The 18,019-nt window shown below is 49.4% G+C and overlaps 1 protein-coding gene across 2 annotated transcripts in view; it reads left to right on the top strand.

Moving 5' to 3' along the window:
* IRAK1 (interleukin 1 receptor associated kinase 1) overlaps positions 1-18,019 on the top strand; it is a 286,369-nt gene that overhangs the window by 79,288 nt on the left and 189,062 nt on the right. The window lies entirely within an intron of this gene.

Genomic DNA, 18,019 nt, shown 5'->3' with positions numbered 1-18,019 from the left:
ATAGGTTTTGTTTATCTCTGATGTGCCATGCACAAAAGGTGCCCTTCGGGCACCTTTTGCACACGGGGTGGGGAGAATGTGGATATATTTTTTTTTTATTATTATTTCTTACCGTACGCGTACGGTAAGCGTAATCGGCGAAATATTCGAAAAAATTAAAATTGCCTTTTTTCACTTGGGGGATCGTTGGGGACTCCCTCGACATGGCTAGGTGCTTGGGAGCTGTGTAAACAGCCCCTTTACATGATTTGCACTTTGTTTTTCAACCCCCTGTCAGAGTGCGAGAGAGAAAATGGCGGCCGCCGCTTCCTGGTTTCGACCGATTCGAATGTTTACTAAGATCTAAGGGCCAATCAGAATCGCGCTCGCGCACGCCACCGAACGCGTACGTAAGCTGGCTCAGATATATATATTGATTTAAAGGCTATTTTCTCAGAATCTACTGAACAGATTTACACCAAACCTACAAAAGGCACTTCCTTGACCTGAGGACTACCTCTCTGCCAAATTTCAAGTAATTCTGTTCAGCCGTTCGGGCTGTAGCTGTGTCTAAAGGTCCTATGGAAAAATGCATGGGAAAAACGCGTTTTGGGACCCCCCTTTTATCTCAGCCCCCGCTTGACGAATCCCCCGAGACTTTCAGGGTAGGAGCGGAGCGTAGCGCCCCACCTATTTTGAAAAATTCGCGAGGATTCGTCAACCGGCGCCAAAGTTATTCAAAATAGAATGTTGCGGATTTCCTATGGAAACGTGGTCCTAACTATAACTACCTACTGGCGACTGCCAGTAGGTAATATATATATTTATATTTATATATATATATATATATATATATATGTTCGAGGCATATGAGCTGCAGATTGTACACTTAGCATAGGTCGCCATCTGGTGTTGGGCCCGGATGTTTGCAGTTTGTTTTTCTTCTTGGACCGTCTTTGGAAGTCACGAGTTTGGTGACTCCTCCTTCGGTCCGTACTGCGCATGGGCTTCGGCTCCATCCTCAGATTGTTTTTTTCCGCCATCGGGCTCGGATGTGATACTTCGTACTCCGGCTTCGAACTTCTACGGTTCCAGCCTCGACGGAAAATCCTCGATTCTTCGAGTTCCTTCATCATCTTCATCTCTCGAAGCGGCACTTTTTCCATCCCGTACATCGACACCGGCCTTCGGGCCCTCCGCGACTCCGGTCCCGGCCGATGGAAAGGACTCCGTTTAAAAAGTGCCCAAAATGTGGGTCTAAATTTCCCCACACCGACCTCCATCAGGTGTGTAACCTTTGCCTCTCTCCGGAACACGAGGCTCGAGACTGCCCCGCCTGCAAGTCTTTTCGATCGAAGAAAACGATCCGAGATCGAAGGGCTCGACGCACCATGGCGCACTCATCCTCGACAGCTCCACCGGACATCTTCGGAGACGACGCCGAAGCTTCGGGGCAGACACACACCGAACTGGGAGAAGACATCGTCAGCGCTTCCGAGGCCGACGACTCCGACCTGGAGGACGTAACACCAGGACAGCGGGCCGTGAGTACAATGCCCCCTCCCAGCCCCGCACCGAAAACCAAAGAGACTCCGGTTACTCCCTCGCCTGCCGGCCTGGGCAAAACCAAAACCAAAGCCTCGATCACCCCACCTTCGGGCCCGGTGTCGAAGCACTCAAAGTCTCACGGCAGCTCGGGATCGAGCCAGCCGACGCCCGGTGCCGATAAACACCACTCGGCACCGAAGCCTGCAAAATCCAGCTCGACTCCGAAACCACCGGTGCCGAAGCCTGGACACTCGGCGCCGACCAAACACAAACAGAAATCGGTCGGCACCGACGCTCCGGCGCCGAAACAGCATTCGACGCCGAAACACACGGAGACCTCCAAAAAGCAGGGCGTACACAGAACATCGAAACCTCCGGTTCCGAAATCGCCGGTGCCGACAGACGACTCGGCGCCATTGGCTCTGTTTACACCAGACCCTTTACAAAAGACTTTGTCCAGAGATCCAAAGACTGGCCTTTTGACTGTGATTACTAAGAAGCGTCGCCTTGAGGCTCCGGCTCCTCCTCCTCCACCCAAAAAGAGGGACTCAGCTACTTCTCCCCTTAGAGTACCCTCCCCACTGCCACCCCCCCTCCCACCACCACCCCCTCCACCTTTACCTCACTACGATCCGGCCCCATCCCCAGACCCGGATGACGGGGACCCGGACAATGACCCAGGGGACGCCCCAATGGATCCCACTCCACCAGGGACCCCAGATCCATGGGAGGATTATAATAACCCTGATGTACCCAATGTACCTCAAGACGACCTATACCCATCAAGGCCGTCTCCTCCAGAGGACTCTTTAGGGTTTCACCATTTAGTGCAGAGAGCAGCACACTACCATGGGGTGGACATGCACACGGAACCAGTGGAAGAAGACTTCCTACTGGATACATTTGATTTACAAGATCGTTCCACTGCTATTTTACCCATGCTTAAGGGTGTCACCAAGCACGCTACAGAGGTATTCAAAGACCCTGTCAGAGCCAGAGTACTAAACCCTAGAATAGAGAAGAAGTACAAGGCGGCACCCACAGACCCTGCATACATCAAGGGCCCTGCTCCTCTAGATTCCCTAGTTGTCTCCACAGCTAGAAAGCGGGCTAACTCCCAATCCTCAGGAGATGCCCCACCACCAGACAAGGAATCTAAACTTCTGGACGCGTCTGGTAAACGCACCGCCTACCAGGCTGCAAACATGTGGCGCATTGCAAATACACAAGCACTGCTTGCGCGATATGATAGAGCACACTATGATGAATTAGAGGCTCTTATGCAGCACCTTCCAGAGAAATACAAACGCCAAGCTCATGACCTGATACAGGAGGGCAAACTAATCACAAACACCTCCATTAAGTGTGCCCTCGATGCAGCAGACACTGCTTCTAGAGCCATAAACACCAGTGTCCTGCTTCGCCGCCATGCCTGGCTCAGGATATCAGGGTTCAAGCCTGAGGTCCAGACATCAATACTTAATCACACCTTTGACCAGCAAACACTCTTTGGCCCAAAGGTAGACGAAGCGCTCGAAAAAATGAAGAAAGATACAGACACAGCGAAGTCTATGGGAGCGCTCCAGACCCAAGCCTCTAAGCGTTCCTTTCGACGCTCGTCCTTTCGTGGCACAGGTAGAGGCTCCTCCACCGATAATGCCTCTACCTCCTACAAATCCCCTCCTCAAAATACCTTTTCAAAGGGCAACCAAAGAGGTGGTTACAGAGGCAACAACAATAAGGGCAGGGGCAAAACCAACAATACCCGTTCTGCCACCCCACCCGCACAATGACTCCCCTTCGCTCCCCCCAGACCATTCCACTCCGGTCGGGGGCAGACTACAAGATTTTATCCACGTATGGGAGTCCATAACATCGGACAAATGGGTGACCCAAATCATTCGGTCAGGGTACTGCCTCGAGCTAACATCTACCCCACCCAATATCCCACCAAGGCACCGTCCAATGTCCCAAGAGCATTCCACACTGCTCAAACAAGAGGTACTCTCGCTCCTCCAGAAACACGCCATAGAGCAGGTACCCGGCAATCAACGAAATCTAGGGGTCTACTCCCTATATTTCTTAATCCCAAAGAAAGACGAGACCCTCAGACCCATTCTGGATCTCCGGCCTCTAAATGCCTACATACATTCAGACCACTTTCACATGGTCACCTTACAACAAGTCCTCCCACTCCTCTGCCAGGGAGACTTTCTCACAACACTGGATCTGAAAGACGCGTACTTTCACATTCCAATACACCCCTCTCACAGAAAATACCTCAGGTTCGTGGTGGACGGGCAACATTACCAATTCAAGGTTCTCCCCTTCGGGGTCACCACTGCACCACGGGTGTTTACCAAATGCCTAGCAGTAGTAGCAGCACACCTCAGACGTCAACATGTTCACGTCTTCCCTTACTTAGACGACTGGCTCATAAAAGCCGCGTCCTACCACCAATGCGTGCAACATACAAACAGCACCATCCAACTGCTTCATCAGCTAGGCTTCACGGTGAACTACCAAAAGTCCCACCTCATACCATCTCACACAAAGCAATATCTCGGGGCCACCATAGACACCTCAAAAGGTATTGCCTATCCAAACTCAGCCAGAATCACAAGCATTCTAGCCTTACGCAAAATATTCCTTCCTCAACACTCTCTACCAGCAAGAGTGTTTATGAAGCTCATAGGGATGATGGCGTCTTGCATCTTCATAGTGCCCCATGCAAGACTCCACATGCGTCCACTTCAGGAGTGCCTAGCACAACAGTGGAACCAGGCCCAGGGTCAGCTGACGGATCTGGTGTTGGTGGACGGCCGCACACATCACTCTCTGCAGTGGTGGAACACCACAAACCTTTCCAAGGGACGGCCGTTCCTGGACCCGGTTCCCCAAGTGACTCTAACAGCGGACGCATCGCTCTCCGGCTGGGGAGCGCACCTCTTACACCTCACAATGCAAGGTCTATGGACGCCACAGCAAAAAACGCTCCACATCAACCATCTGGAGCTTTTGGCGATCTTTCTAGCCCTAAAATCTTTCCAAAAGCAGATTTCAGGCAAAGCAGTCCTCATTCGCACAGACAACATGACTGCGATGTATTATATACAGAAACAGGGGGGGACACACTCTCCCCAGCTCTCCCGCTTAGCCCAGAGCATATGGAGATGGGCAATTCCCCAAAACATTTTTCTCCTGGCACAACATGTTCCAGGCGTACAAAACACCATAGCAGATCTGCTCAGCAGACAGACTCAACAACTACACGAATGGGAACTGCATCCACAAGTTCTTCACCCATTCTTCCGACAGTGGGGGCATCCTCAAATAGACCTCTTCGCCACCCACGAAAACAAAAAATGCCCAAGCTTCGCCGCCAGATACCCACACCCATTGTCCAAGGGCAATGCGATATGGATGAACTGGTCAGGCAGATTTGCATACGCCTTTCCACCTCTCCCACTAATTCCATTAGTGGTCAGGAAACTACAACAGCACTCCCTCACACTCATTCTGGTAGCTCCGACGTGGGCCAGACAGCCGTGGTACACCACGCTACTACAACTATCAGTGGTACCACATCAAAAACTGCACCTTTCCCCATGCCTCCTAACCCAGAACCATGGAGAAATCAGGCACCCGGACCCAGCTCAGCTCAACCTGGCGATCTGGCTCCTGAAATCTTAGAATTCGGGTACCTTAACCTTCCCCCTGATTGCATGAACATCATCATGGAAGCCAGACGTCCTACCACTAGAGCATGCTATGCCGCAAAGTGGAAAAGATTTGTAATGTACTGCCGTAACAATACAATCAACCCTCTAGATGCATCCATACAACACATCATATGCTATCTGCTCCATCTTCACAGGTGTAACCTGGCGTATTCATCCATACGCCTACACCTAGCAGCGATCGCTGCCTATCTACAAAACAGACAGCATTTGTCACTCTTCAGAGTGCCCGCTATTAAAGCCTTCATGGAAGGCCTCAAACGAGTAATTCCTCCCAGGGCACCACCCTCCCCTGTATGGAATCTAAATTTGGTCCTTACACGACTAATGGGTCCGCCCTTCGAACCAATGCACAAATGTGAGCTACAATTTCTCACCTGGAAAACAGCTTTCCTTGTAGCTATCACTTCCCTTAGAAGGGTTGGTGAAATACAAGCGTTCACCATACAGGAACCTTACATACAAATGCATCACAGCAAGGTCATACTTCGAACTAATCCGAAGTTCCTGCCCAAAGTCATTACCCCCTTCCACCTCAATCAATCAGTGGAATTACCTGTCTTCTTTTCGCAACCCCAATCTGTTGCGGAAAGGGCCTTACACACACTAGATGTGAAAAGAGCGTTGCTATATTACATACAAAGAACGCAACCCTTCAGGAAGACCAAACAGTTGTTCGTTTCCTTTTCTCCACCACATAAAGGCAACCCCATCTCAAAATCAGGGATAGCTAGGTGGATTGTAAAATGCATACAAATTTGCTATCAGAAGGCAAAGAGAACATTATCTGTTCCCCCTAAAGCCCACTCTACAAGAAAGTTAGGGGCTTCTATGGCTTTTCTAGGGAATATACCCTTAGATGACATATGCAAGGCAGCCACATGGTCTACACCGCACACATTCACAAAACACTACTGTGTAGATGTGCATTCCCAGCAGCAAGCTAGGGTGGGCCAGGCTGTACTAAAAACACTCTTTCAAACAGCTGCAACGGATACCGGTGGTCGCCGCTAAGGTTGGGTACTGCTATATAATCTATGCTAAGTGTACAATCTGCAGCTCATATGCCTCGAACGGAATATGCTACTTACCAGTATGCATCTGTTCTTGGCATGTAGAGCTGCAGAGTTGTACACGCCCACCCGCCTCCCCGGCTACCTGTATCCGTTCCAGTCCATCTTATTTAGATACAACACACATGGGTTTCTCACTGTTATTACTACGCTCCATCATTTCCCTGTTGGCGAAAAACAATCTGAGGATGGAGCCGAAGCCCATGCGCAGTACGGACCGAAGGAGGAGTCACCAAACTCGTGACTTCCAAAGACGGTCCAAGAAGAAAAACAAACTGCAAACATCCGGGCCCAACACCAGATGGCGACCTATGCTAAGTGTACAACTCTGCAGCTCTACATGCCAAGAACAGATGCATACTGGTAAGTAGCATATTCCATATATATATATATATATATATATATATATATATATATATATATATATATATATATATATATCTATCCCCCAAGCAATGAGAGGCGCACTCCTCCAGCTGTTGGTTTACAAATCCTTTTATTCATCTGAAACCGCGCAGCAAATCCGAAATTTCTATCCATGTGGCCGGACGCGTTTCAGAGCAATCGTGCACCTTTCCTCAGAGGCCATTTGTCAGCACATCAAGTTCAGGGTTCCCACAGTTCCTCATGTTTCTGCATACATTAATTGGCCTCAGGTGTACCTTTTCTGATAAATTTTTCAACATGCACGCTGGGACTTGTAGTTTCCATACCCTGTTTATAACCTCTAGTGGCTGTGTGCTTAACAATCATTAATGGATTAGTAGTCGCCCTCCAGTTAGCATTAGTAGGCACACCTGAGGCCAATGTGTTAAATACGATTATGCCAGATACAAAACACCTATATCCACGGGTCTACTTAAACAGTAGAGACCTGAAAAAACTTAACCACTAACCTGTATAACTCAAGCAGGCTACAAAGGAAAAAGTCCTTTAAAAGGACTGATTCCCATCACTCTCCAATGGCGACATGCTTCATCATCTGGTTCTCCTCCTAGTGCCACACTAGTGGCACTAAGGGCTGCAACCCTTTCAAAAGGAAAGGGGAGCTCACGGATGTTTTTCTTTACTTCTTGTTCCCTCTGTGTCAACATACCCTTGTCTCACCTCTAATCTTTCTTTGTGCCCCAACAGCCTATAGACTTGTATAGCGCCATAAATCAAGGGTTATCCAGGCGCTTTTGCATATCACTCAAGCTATTTAATCAGCCACGTCTTTAATTTCTTTTCAAAGTTAACACTTTCTCGCATTTCCACTGTGTGCAGAAAACCCGTTCCACCAGGCCCGGTTCAAACATGAGCTTTGTCCCTAGCAGTGAGGGCTTGAAGGCAGGCGCGCAACGCCATTGCGCTCAAAAGGCTTCCACCCCCCCCCCCCCCTACCCCCTAGTCGTGTGTGTCAGTCCGGCTGAGACAGCATCCCGGGCGCACACACAAAGGGACAGTTTTCGAGATTATCGCAGCCGCGCCAGAGTACTTCACAAGACCATTTACATGTTAACGAGGCTTTCTTTATTTTTTCACCCCTTCATCTCCACTAGGGGCATGGCAAAAGGCGAAAATCTGCACAGGCCCAGCAGGACACATACTTTGTGTGTGCTTCATTTAAACAGTTTTTAGGTCTCGCCTGGCGAACGCAGCGCGAAGCGCTGCTATCGCCAGCGAGATCTATTGTTGCTGACTTGCCTCGGAAGTGGGACAGGAGATGTGCACGCGCAGGCTCTTGGCGGATTTGAATTGGTGTACGCGCTTACAGCCACGCGGCGTGCACATCTCCTGTCCCCCTTCCGACCACGTCAGCCCTGTTGGAGCGGCCCGCTGCAAGACGGGGCCGCTCATAATGCTAAAAGGACGCTGTGCCTCGATCAGGCACCAACAATAGCCCACACGGAGCCCCCCAGCCCTTCTTCACTCACCGGGCTGCTCTTCTGGGGGGGGCTCCTCCTCGCGGCTGCAGCACTTCTCTTGCGGGGCATCCCTGCACTCCCGGGAGCCCCGCGCTGCCGTGGGCAGCCTCGGCCGCCGCAGTCTTCACCCGGGCCCCCTCCTGGGACCCGGGGCTTCGCTCCACTCCGGTCGCCACCGCGGGGCACTCCCTTCAGCATGGGAGCCCCGCGTTAGCATGGCACGCCGTTTCTCTTCCTGCCGGAGCAGGCCCCGCCCACGTCCCGGGCAAGGGCGCCTGACTTCCGGCTTGTTCTTCTGTCCGACTGAACTAGCGATCTGTTCTGCAATGTTGTGAAGCACCACAGAAAGGGCTTCAGGGCGCTAAGGGATGGCGTATGTTGGCCGGGGCAGCTGCCGCGGGATGGGACACGGAAGGTAAACAACTTTTTCAAGGTTTGCTGGGGGGGGACGTCATTAATGACTGCGACATTCAGACTAGTGGTCGCCCATTCGTGCACTTTGAAAGTATGCAGGGTGCCATGGTGGACTGTGTTTTTTGGGAGGGGCAGTGGTTCATGCCCCTCCCCAAAAGATAAAACCATGCGGAGGGGAATAACGCTGAAGAGGGGCGTGCCTGTGCGAGATAACAGCGGGAGCGTACTTCGATGTATCCTAGTTTTTTGAGAACATCCGTGACACTTTGGGTCTTTAATGGTCGAAAAGGTAATGGATGAACAATCCTCCACGCTGTTAAAAAAGTAATAACATATTAGAACAGTCACCACCTTTTTTCCTTCTACCCATAACAAATAGTATTCCTGCCTGGAAGCGCCATGCTTGGGTCTTAAAAGCGGACTTTTGAACAAGCGCTGCTGAGTGGTTAATGCAGGTATACATCCGCATGTGTGCCCAAAACATTACTTCCGTTCCAGCAAAGCACTCCACGGGAGGCCAGGGGGCCACCCCTCTCGATACATGAATCAGGCATAATGTGTACGTTAGCGTTAAGGGAGAATGGCTGCAGCCATGCTGGTAATATGCTTGGCGATCCAGGGGGCGCTGTAAAGGTGCTGCTGAGAGGGTGCTGCGTAGGATGGATAGTGGAAATTTAAAACACCAGCAGGTACTGGCTGCACACTTCGATGGGGACTGTAGGGGGAGTGGCTGTTTACCTTCTCAAAACTCACAGCTTCCCAGAGGACTCCTCTAGGGGCGTCTTTCCATGGCGTGACAGGCATTCTCACACGGAAACTGCAAGCTATCTTCCTTTTTTCACCTCCTTACACAAAACACTTATCGCTCACACATCTACAAACCGCCCCTACTAACCACAGCGCTTCACATATTGCTAACAACACCTGCCCCCAAGCCACAGCATAGCCCGCCGGCGCCTCCTCTACTATCACACCCACACTGCGAGCTCCACCCTCCGCAAATGCATCACAAGCCATTGCCCACCCACCTCCGTGAACATAACTGGCACTGACAGCCCTTCTCTCACACATTATGCCAGCCTCCTTCTGCACACTGCGCATACTCAAACAACTTGTGCGCATACTTAAACAACGCATCTTCCTCAAGCCACAACCCCTCTTCCCACCTACCCAGCCCTTCCACTTTTACTCCACACCACTGTCTTTTCCAGCCTCTTTTTACCCTCTAACCTTGCATCCTATAGCGCAACACCCACGGAACTACTCGCCCACCTCCTATGCACTCATCAAGGAGTAACCCATGGTGAAATTTTCTTTTCTACACTTCATCGTAGTTGCAGCTTTCTATACATATATTGGTCTGTGGTTTAGGAAAGTAAATGAGCAAGAGTTACACTGGTGTGAGTGAATTTATGGCATTATCATTCATAAAACTGAGCTGCTTTTACCTTTTGGCGCACTGATGAATTATTAATGGTCCAGAGTAAACTGGGTTTTCGTTTTTATTTAACGCACAATATATTGCTGCACTTTAAAAAAATATATTTCGCTGCAGATAAGGGCAACAAGCAAATGGGTCAGATTTGTTGAACGAAAATGTTCTACTTGGGACATCAAACATATGTATTGGGGTGCTGGGTGCTTACCACTGCAAGCACGAATCAGTCTGTCCTGCTCTTTTCTTGAGACCACGAATAAACTAGGATGATACATTTGTTTTGTCTAATTTGGCCCTATTCCTGCTGATAAGGAAGACACTTGCTCAGAAATTATGCACACAAAATTTAGACTTCAGTGATAGCAAACTATGCTGCTGTAAGAAGAAGCAGTTAACGTAGTAAAGAACCTTCATCACCTGCAGGATGCCAGGGGTCGTTTGCATTTGCAGTTCACAACAGGAATTACGTTTTTTTTTTTTTACATTGTAGGGCCATTTTATGGGATTTTGTGTATATTTGGAAGTCAGCACAAGGACCTTGGAGTATTTGCAATGCAATAGGTCTCGTATTTGCGAGACGTTTTTGGCTTTGTAAATGACAATGCCTTTTATGTATGTGTTTTGAAAAACCTGCAAGCGGCGCATAGTCATTGCCTGGCAGTAACTGCACCTCTTTTGCTGCCAGCCTTACTTCTCGTAAGCAATGGCTATATGTACAAAGTGCGTGTTTACGCACCGCTTACAGGTTTTCAAAACACAAATAAAATGCATTGCCCTTTACAATGCCAATAGCTCAAACTCTGGCAACTGCGAGACCTATTGCATTGCAAATGCTTGTTTTATCTTTATCATGGCCGATGCAGGACAACAATAAGACAATACAAAATGCCCAGATAACGCTGGTGATAAATGATCCTGCTGGAGAGCAATCATTTGTCTGTTAGTAGTTTTTAAATGCAGATGAACTGTATTTTTTATGTGGAAGCTCAGTGGGTTACTGCCTTTGTCACAGAGATCCTTGTGTTACTTGCAATTCAGAAGTTACAGTCCTAACATAGGACAGTAACCAATGAACTGTCATCAACGAGCTGCATGCAACCCTGAATGGTATAGATAGAACTTCACTTGTTTTGTGATATATAGTTAAAACTTCCTCAGTCTTTCATTATTCTAATGTTGCAAAAAATTTGTATGTTTTGACAGATCTAGATTTTTATCAGTAAAGCCAAACCCTAACCACTGGAGTACTCTTCAGATCCTGAGTTTGTGCTTCTCCAGACCAAACCCTATTAAATTACACCTTCTAATCCTCATTGGCTTATGTGACATTTCCTGTAGACTGATTTACATACTTGTATGATTCGTTGTCTCTGTATAATGTGTGCGTGGTGTAAAGTACTGACACACACTACACTGATATGAGTAGCGCTATACAACAAATGAAATGCATATGAGAGAGGGGCTATGTAAAGATATGGGGCACTGTTGGAGGGTGGCAGTGAGGGAATCCGAGAGGAGGTCAATAGGGGAGGGGCTGTGGAGTGATGAGGGGCACTGTTGGAGGGTGGCAGTAAGGGAATCCGAGGAAGAGGTCATGGGGTGGAGGGGGGAGCTAGGGAGAGATGAGAGGCACTAGTGGAGGGTGGTAGTGAGGGAGTCTGAGGAGGAGGTCATCAGGGGGAGGGGCTACAGAGAGATGAGGGGCACTGGTGGAGGGTGGCCGTGAGGGAATCCGAGGAGGAGGTCACGAGGGGGAGGGGCTATGGAGAGATGAGGGGCACTTGTGGCGTGTGGCAGTGAGGGAATCCGAGGAGGAGGTCAATAGGGGGGCCATGGAGGGATGAGGGGCACTGGTGGAAGGTGGTAGTAAAGGTATTTACGGAGAAAGAGCTTATTGGCGCGGCACCAAAAAAGAATTTCGCATCCGCGCTAAAGCCGGCCCTGTCATGGACTTTCTGTTTTTGTTTATTTAATTAGCAGTCGGGTCATAAGGGCTACTGTGGAACATACTTTAAAGTACGTGCTAATTATATTTACTGCTATATTCAATGTTTTAAGTTTGAAGGTGATTTTACTAATGTTTTTACTGTGAAAAATGAAAGTGGAATCTGATGGTGCCTGATATAGGGCTGGGGCCCAAGGTCAGCTGTGAGATACGGTGCACTGGAGAGGAGTAGTGAATAATCAAGCCTATAAGGGAGTGCGTTGCAGAGTCCGGGGTCCGGTGGAGGTAGGTATGAGGAGGGATTCTCCCTGAAGGCTGGCACAGAGGGAGCCCGAGAAGTGTCACTTGCCTGATACTCCCACCTCAGAAACCTCATTCCCATCAAAGGAACATTACATGGAAAAAACACTTTTTGAGAGTGATAATATTTAGAAAGAGATTTGGAAACGTGTGCGTTTTACTGTTCCACTACCATGCACAAACCACTTGTACCATTCTGCTGCCAAGTGTGCTTTTTATGTATTGTGGAATTCTCTGCAGACCCTTTCTGGGAGCTGTTCATCCGTGGTCTGGCACGGAGTCCCTAAGCGATGACAGAACTAATACCAGCCTTGACATTGGTTGCTTCAGTGCCCTCTTATGAGTAGGCCATTGTGTGGGTTCACTGTCCGTGTGAGCAGGTAGCATAGGTCATGCATCTTTCCACTGGTAGCTGTTCACCCAACATGGCACGGAGAAGTTTATCTGAGTGGAAGGCTCGAGGTACGATATTCCCATGACTTGGTGACCCTATAACCCCCCCACCCTAACATTTAGCGGTGTGTTCCATGCTCCTCTCATTGTGGTGAAGTTTCCCCTTCTCCCCTGTTTTTCAGCCTTTGGTTCCAACCTCCTCTCTGCTGCCATGCCCCCACACCGCCTGCTTAGTTCGACGTCTTTCCCTGTCCCCCAGTCTCCCTGTCTTATAACTCCCTGCCATGGTGTTCCCTACGACCCTACACCCCCGCTCTCTCTGTCCCTAACTCACCCACTTACCTCCGCAACACTATATTCCTTTCTGCCTTTTCTACACTTTCTCTGTGCCACCAGTCTAGTCTCCTCTTTAATCCTCTCTCCCATTTGCATCGTTCTTGTTAGTATGCTACTGTCCATCCTCTCTACGCGCTGTTACCATACCCTGCACTCAGGACCAGTGTCACTTGCTCCTGTCTGTCACCTCTGCCCCCTAGTACCCATGTCGCCATGCGTCTGTCTGCCGTATTCCACCATTGCCAAAGTCAATAAGCTCATGTCTGCCCTCTCTGTTGCGTCTCTCCCCTCGCCTTGTTTGCCCTCTCTCCCTCTACTTCTGTGTAGCCTTGATTTTCTATGCCCTCTCTGCATCTCAGGTATCAGTGTCTCCATACACCCATTTGTTCCCTGCCAACAGTGCCAGTATTGACATGAACCTATCCACCTTCTCTACCCGCATTCACTGCAGTCCCTCTGCCCCTGGGGCCAGTGTCGCATGCTTTTGTATGCCATCTCTGGTATCAAAGTCTTCCTGCCGGCCGTGTGCCACCAGTGCCCATGTTAACATGATACTTCCCACCGTCTCTGCCCCTTTTTTAGGTCTCGCATGCGCTGCATAGGAGGACCTTTAGCCGTCGTTCTGCTCTTATTCGAAGCACACACTTGTGCTTGTGGCGGCATCCACCTTGCGTGAGCACACAGCGGCGCGCCACAAGCACGAGTGCAGTGCTGGAAAATGAGCAGACTGCGCGCGCACGCACCACTCCCTGGCTCTCCTCCTGCTCACATTGACTATATGTGGGGGGGCGCTAAGCCTAAATAAATTCTTTCCTAAAACGCATGCAATGGCTTTAACTGTTTTCAAACCACAAAAGGAAATTGCTTAAACTTTGAAGGTTTTTCTGCTTGCTGTCATTTCCAATTTTTTAAAGTGTAACGGCGACGATCTGATATCGTTAATTTATTCCTCATTTCCATCGCTTTTCTGGCATCTCCGCTTCCACTGCTTGGGTTTCGAGCTGTCGACTTGTGTACCTGTACCCTTCTCTATCCCTTTGCATACCCCAACGACTGCCCCACGCCCTTACTAAATGTTGCTTTCGCGTTCATATTTTTGGGTGTCCCCTCTTGACCCTTGTTCCTGTCCCGGTAGCTTCTGTTCCCACCCTGCTCATTTGAAAAGAAAATCTCTTGCGGGCTGCAGCTGGCTCGTGCTTTTTTCTCAAAATTTGCGGCATGTTTGTTTCCCTGTATAGACTAATACTCGCAGGAAAGGTGCAACAGTAAGTGACGCTATTTCTGGAACAGCATAATGTCTCTGAGCATCACAAGGCATTAAATTCCTCCAGCCTACAGTTCTGTATGCAGGTACCTCGTGTCCCTACTGATTCATACAATGGTTGCAGAAAATTTTGAAGCACAACGTTTAACGCGATTAACACCGTAGTGGAGGTAATGGCTGACAGCAAGCGGCATATTAGATCTCGCTTGTCTGTGGAAGACCTGGTGACCTTGCAGCGGGCCTAGCGACTGCCCATCACTTACAATCCGTCTTTATTGTCGTACATTGGCTTGCTTTTCATTTGTTGCCTGGTATAGCTTTGACTTCCTCTTCTACCCTCTCTCCCTTGGTGGCATGGCCTTATTACTTGTGCCTTTCCACTGCTTACTTGACATGCTTGTTTTTCCTTTTGGTTAAGCAGCCCATGAGTGCTTGTGTTGCAGCAGTCTCGCATGTCTCTTCCTAGCTGTGCTCTTGCAGTCACCTTTGCTTGTCACTGCTTCCTGTGGTGTGCTTGCGTGCTTACCCCAGAACTCTAGCTCACTGCCTGATATCCCTCTGTACCCCACACCTCGCGCTCACTGCCACAACCTATCCCTCTACCCCACACCTCGCGCTCACTGCCACAACCTATCCCTCTGTACCCCACACCTCGCGCTCACTGCCACAACCTATCCCTCTGTAACCCACACCTCGTGCTCACTGCCACAGCATATCCCTCTGTACCCAACACCTCGCGCCCACTGCCACATATACCTCTGTATCCCACTCCCTGCCTGATCGCTCTCTTTACCCTGCCATTCATCTTCAACGTGTTCTCTCCCCTTCCACTCGTTCTACCTCTGTTCACCCCCTTATTTCTTTTAGTACCTTACTCCTTACTCCTTTCTCAATACCTCTACTTCTTTTCCTCTTCAGTAACATCCCTCTGACACATCTCTGCACTTCCTTTATATCAACGCACCCCTCTACCTCACCTGTCTACCTCAGTCTTTATTATTCCCTCTTCCTCAGCTGTTTCTACCTGTCTCTGAAACACATCTCCCTCTTGCCACCTGGCCCTCTCTCGTTCTACGACTGCGTTATTCTCCCCTCTCCATCTTTGATTTACCTGTCTCTGCACCTGAATCTTTTTTTCTACACCTCACTTCTTTGTCTACCCTTCGCCCCTCGCTACCCTTCCGTTTGCCTCACTATGGTCTTTACCCAACCCACCTTTCAGTGCCTCTTGCCATTTCGCCTCCCTCCCTCAGAGCGCTCTCCTAGCATGCATCTGTTTCTCCCCTCATCACCATGCCTGCCTCTACCCCTACTTACCTTTCTAACCAGCCTAACTTTCTACCTTCCTGCTATTCCTGGTAGTGAACCTTTCATTTCACGCCTCTGGTTGTATTAGCTACGCATTCAAATTGAGTAGGTCATTGCTGAGCTCCCAACCCGACATCGAGACCCAGTCCCCTAGCCTCTCAACATGCCCAGATATAAAAACAAGCATTGGCATAGCCAATAGGTCTCGCCTTTGGGACCTGCTGCATAACTAAATACTTATAAGGTCCCAAAGGCGAGACCTATTGGCTATGCCAATGCTTGTCTTTCGTCCCTTTGCTGCTGTCTGCCCTCGATTCCAGAGTCACCACAACTGTGTCTGTCATCTCTACTCCTCTTCTACCCATGTCCATGTGAGCCTGTCCAACTACTCTACCCTCTGGCATCAAATTTCACCCTACCCTGCCCGTCCCTTATTGCTTCCGAAGGTATATAGTTCCAAATAATTGGTGAATTTTATCCAACATGTGTGTTGTTGTGTGGTGGTGTTGGTGGCGGGCGTTAAATAACCGTTGGCACGCCATATTTATTAGACTCTGCTTTGCGTGCTGGGTAGGATGACATTGGGCTGATGTCTTGATACAGTGCCAACTGGCGCTAAGCAGGTGGCAAGTCTTTGCCATATGCAAAAAGAACAATTAATGGACAGAATGCAGAACATGCCATCCCAGTTTGAAACCAGCCATATGCAAATCAGTTTTGACCTTGCACCCAATGGGAACATTCCAGCTCGAACTGCCAGGCCAGGTCCTCTCTGGACTGGAAACCAGCATCCTAGGACTGGTTTCGGGGTTCAGCCCTCATCAGCCAGGATAGCTGGACTGCAATGGCATGGAGAGCACGAGACCCACGTCTGGGCATACCCGCCCCACTCGGGGTGACAGATGCAAAAAGAACAATTGATGGACAGAATGCAGAACAATGTCATCCATTCACCCCAGTACAGAGATCTGGGCCTAAGTCCATTGTTCTTTTGCTCCCCATGCCATTCCAGTTTGAAACCTGCCATATGCAAATCAGTCTTGACCTTGCACCCAATGGGAACAGTCCAGCCCGAACTGCCAGGCCAGGTCATCTCTGGACTGGAAACAAGCATCCTAGGACTGGTTTTGGGGTTTCACCCCCTCATCAGCCAGGACAGCTTGACTGCAGTGGCATGGAGAGCATGAGACCCACGTCTGGGCATACCCGCCCCACTCGGGGTGACAAATGCAAAAATAACAATTGATTGACAGAATACGGAACAATGTCATACATTCACCCCATTACAGAAATCTGGGCCTAAATCCATCGATTTCTTTTTTTTTTTTTTTTTTGTTTGTTTTTTGTTGTTGTTGGTCCCAATGCCATTTCAGTTTGAAACCTGCCCTAGGATGCTTGTTTCCGGTCCAGGGAGGGCCTGGCTTGGCAGTTCAGTCTGGACTGTTCCCATGAGGCACAGGGTTCAAGACTGATTTGCATATGGCCAGGTCTAAACTCGGGTGGCATGGTGAGCAATAGAATGATGGATTTAACCCAGATCTCTTGACTGGGGGTGAATGTTTTGATTTGTTCTGCATTCCGTCCATCAATTGTGTGTCTTTGCCATATTTCTTTGACAGTGCCACCTTGGTATATACAGATCTTTTATGAGGGGAAGAAGCAGCAAAGTAACTATGTCCTCTGTCTTTGTCATCATGTCTCTAGTCCAATCATTCCTCTTTGTTCTTGTCTTCCTTCTTGGTTTTAAAGAGTGGAAGACTTTAAAGCTGGGACCAACCATCTCATCACTTGTTGCTTGGAGCCTTAGGCATTTGAAACCTGCCATCTACTATCTGCAATCTGGACACCAGCAGGTGAACCCATCCAATGCACAGCCTAGACTGCTTAACACTGAGCAAAACCGTGTTAAAACGTGTTGCACAGCGATGCTAGTTGCTGTACAACATGGCTTAAAGTTTTATTTTTTTTACTTTCAATCAATCAAGCATTTGTAGAGCGCACTGCTCACCCGTGAGGGTCTCAGGCACTAGTGGGACGGGGGAGCTGCTCCTGTTCGAACAACCAGGTCTTGAGAAGTCTCCTAAAGGTCAGCAGGTCCTAGGTCTGTTGCAGGTGTATGGGGAGGGTGTTCCAAGTCTTGGCGGCGAGGTGGGAGAAAGATCTGCCGCCGGTGGTCGTTCGGTGGATGCATGGGATGGTGGCGAGGGCAAGGACAGCGGAGCGAAGCTGGCGGTTGGGAGTGTAGAGTCGTTTGTTGAGGTATGTTGGTCCGGTGTCGTGGAGTGCTTTGTGAGCGTGGGTGAGGAGCTTGTATGTGATCCTCTTGTTGACGGGGAGCCAGTGCAGGTCTCAGGTGGGCAGTGATGTGGCTGTG

The sequence above is a fragment of the Triturus cristatus genome, chromosome 10 (assembly GCF_964204655.1).
Source record: "Triturus cristatus chromosome 10, aTriCri1.1, whole genome shotgun sequence".
Taxonomy (NCBI): Eukaryota; Metazoa; Chordata; class Amphibia; order Caudata; family Salamandridae; genus Triturus; species Triturus cristatus.
Note: the sequence above shows the minus strand (reverse complement) of the source record. Positions and strands in the feature narration are given on the sequence as shown.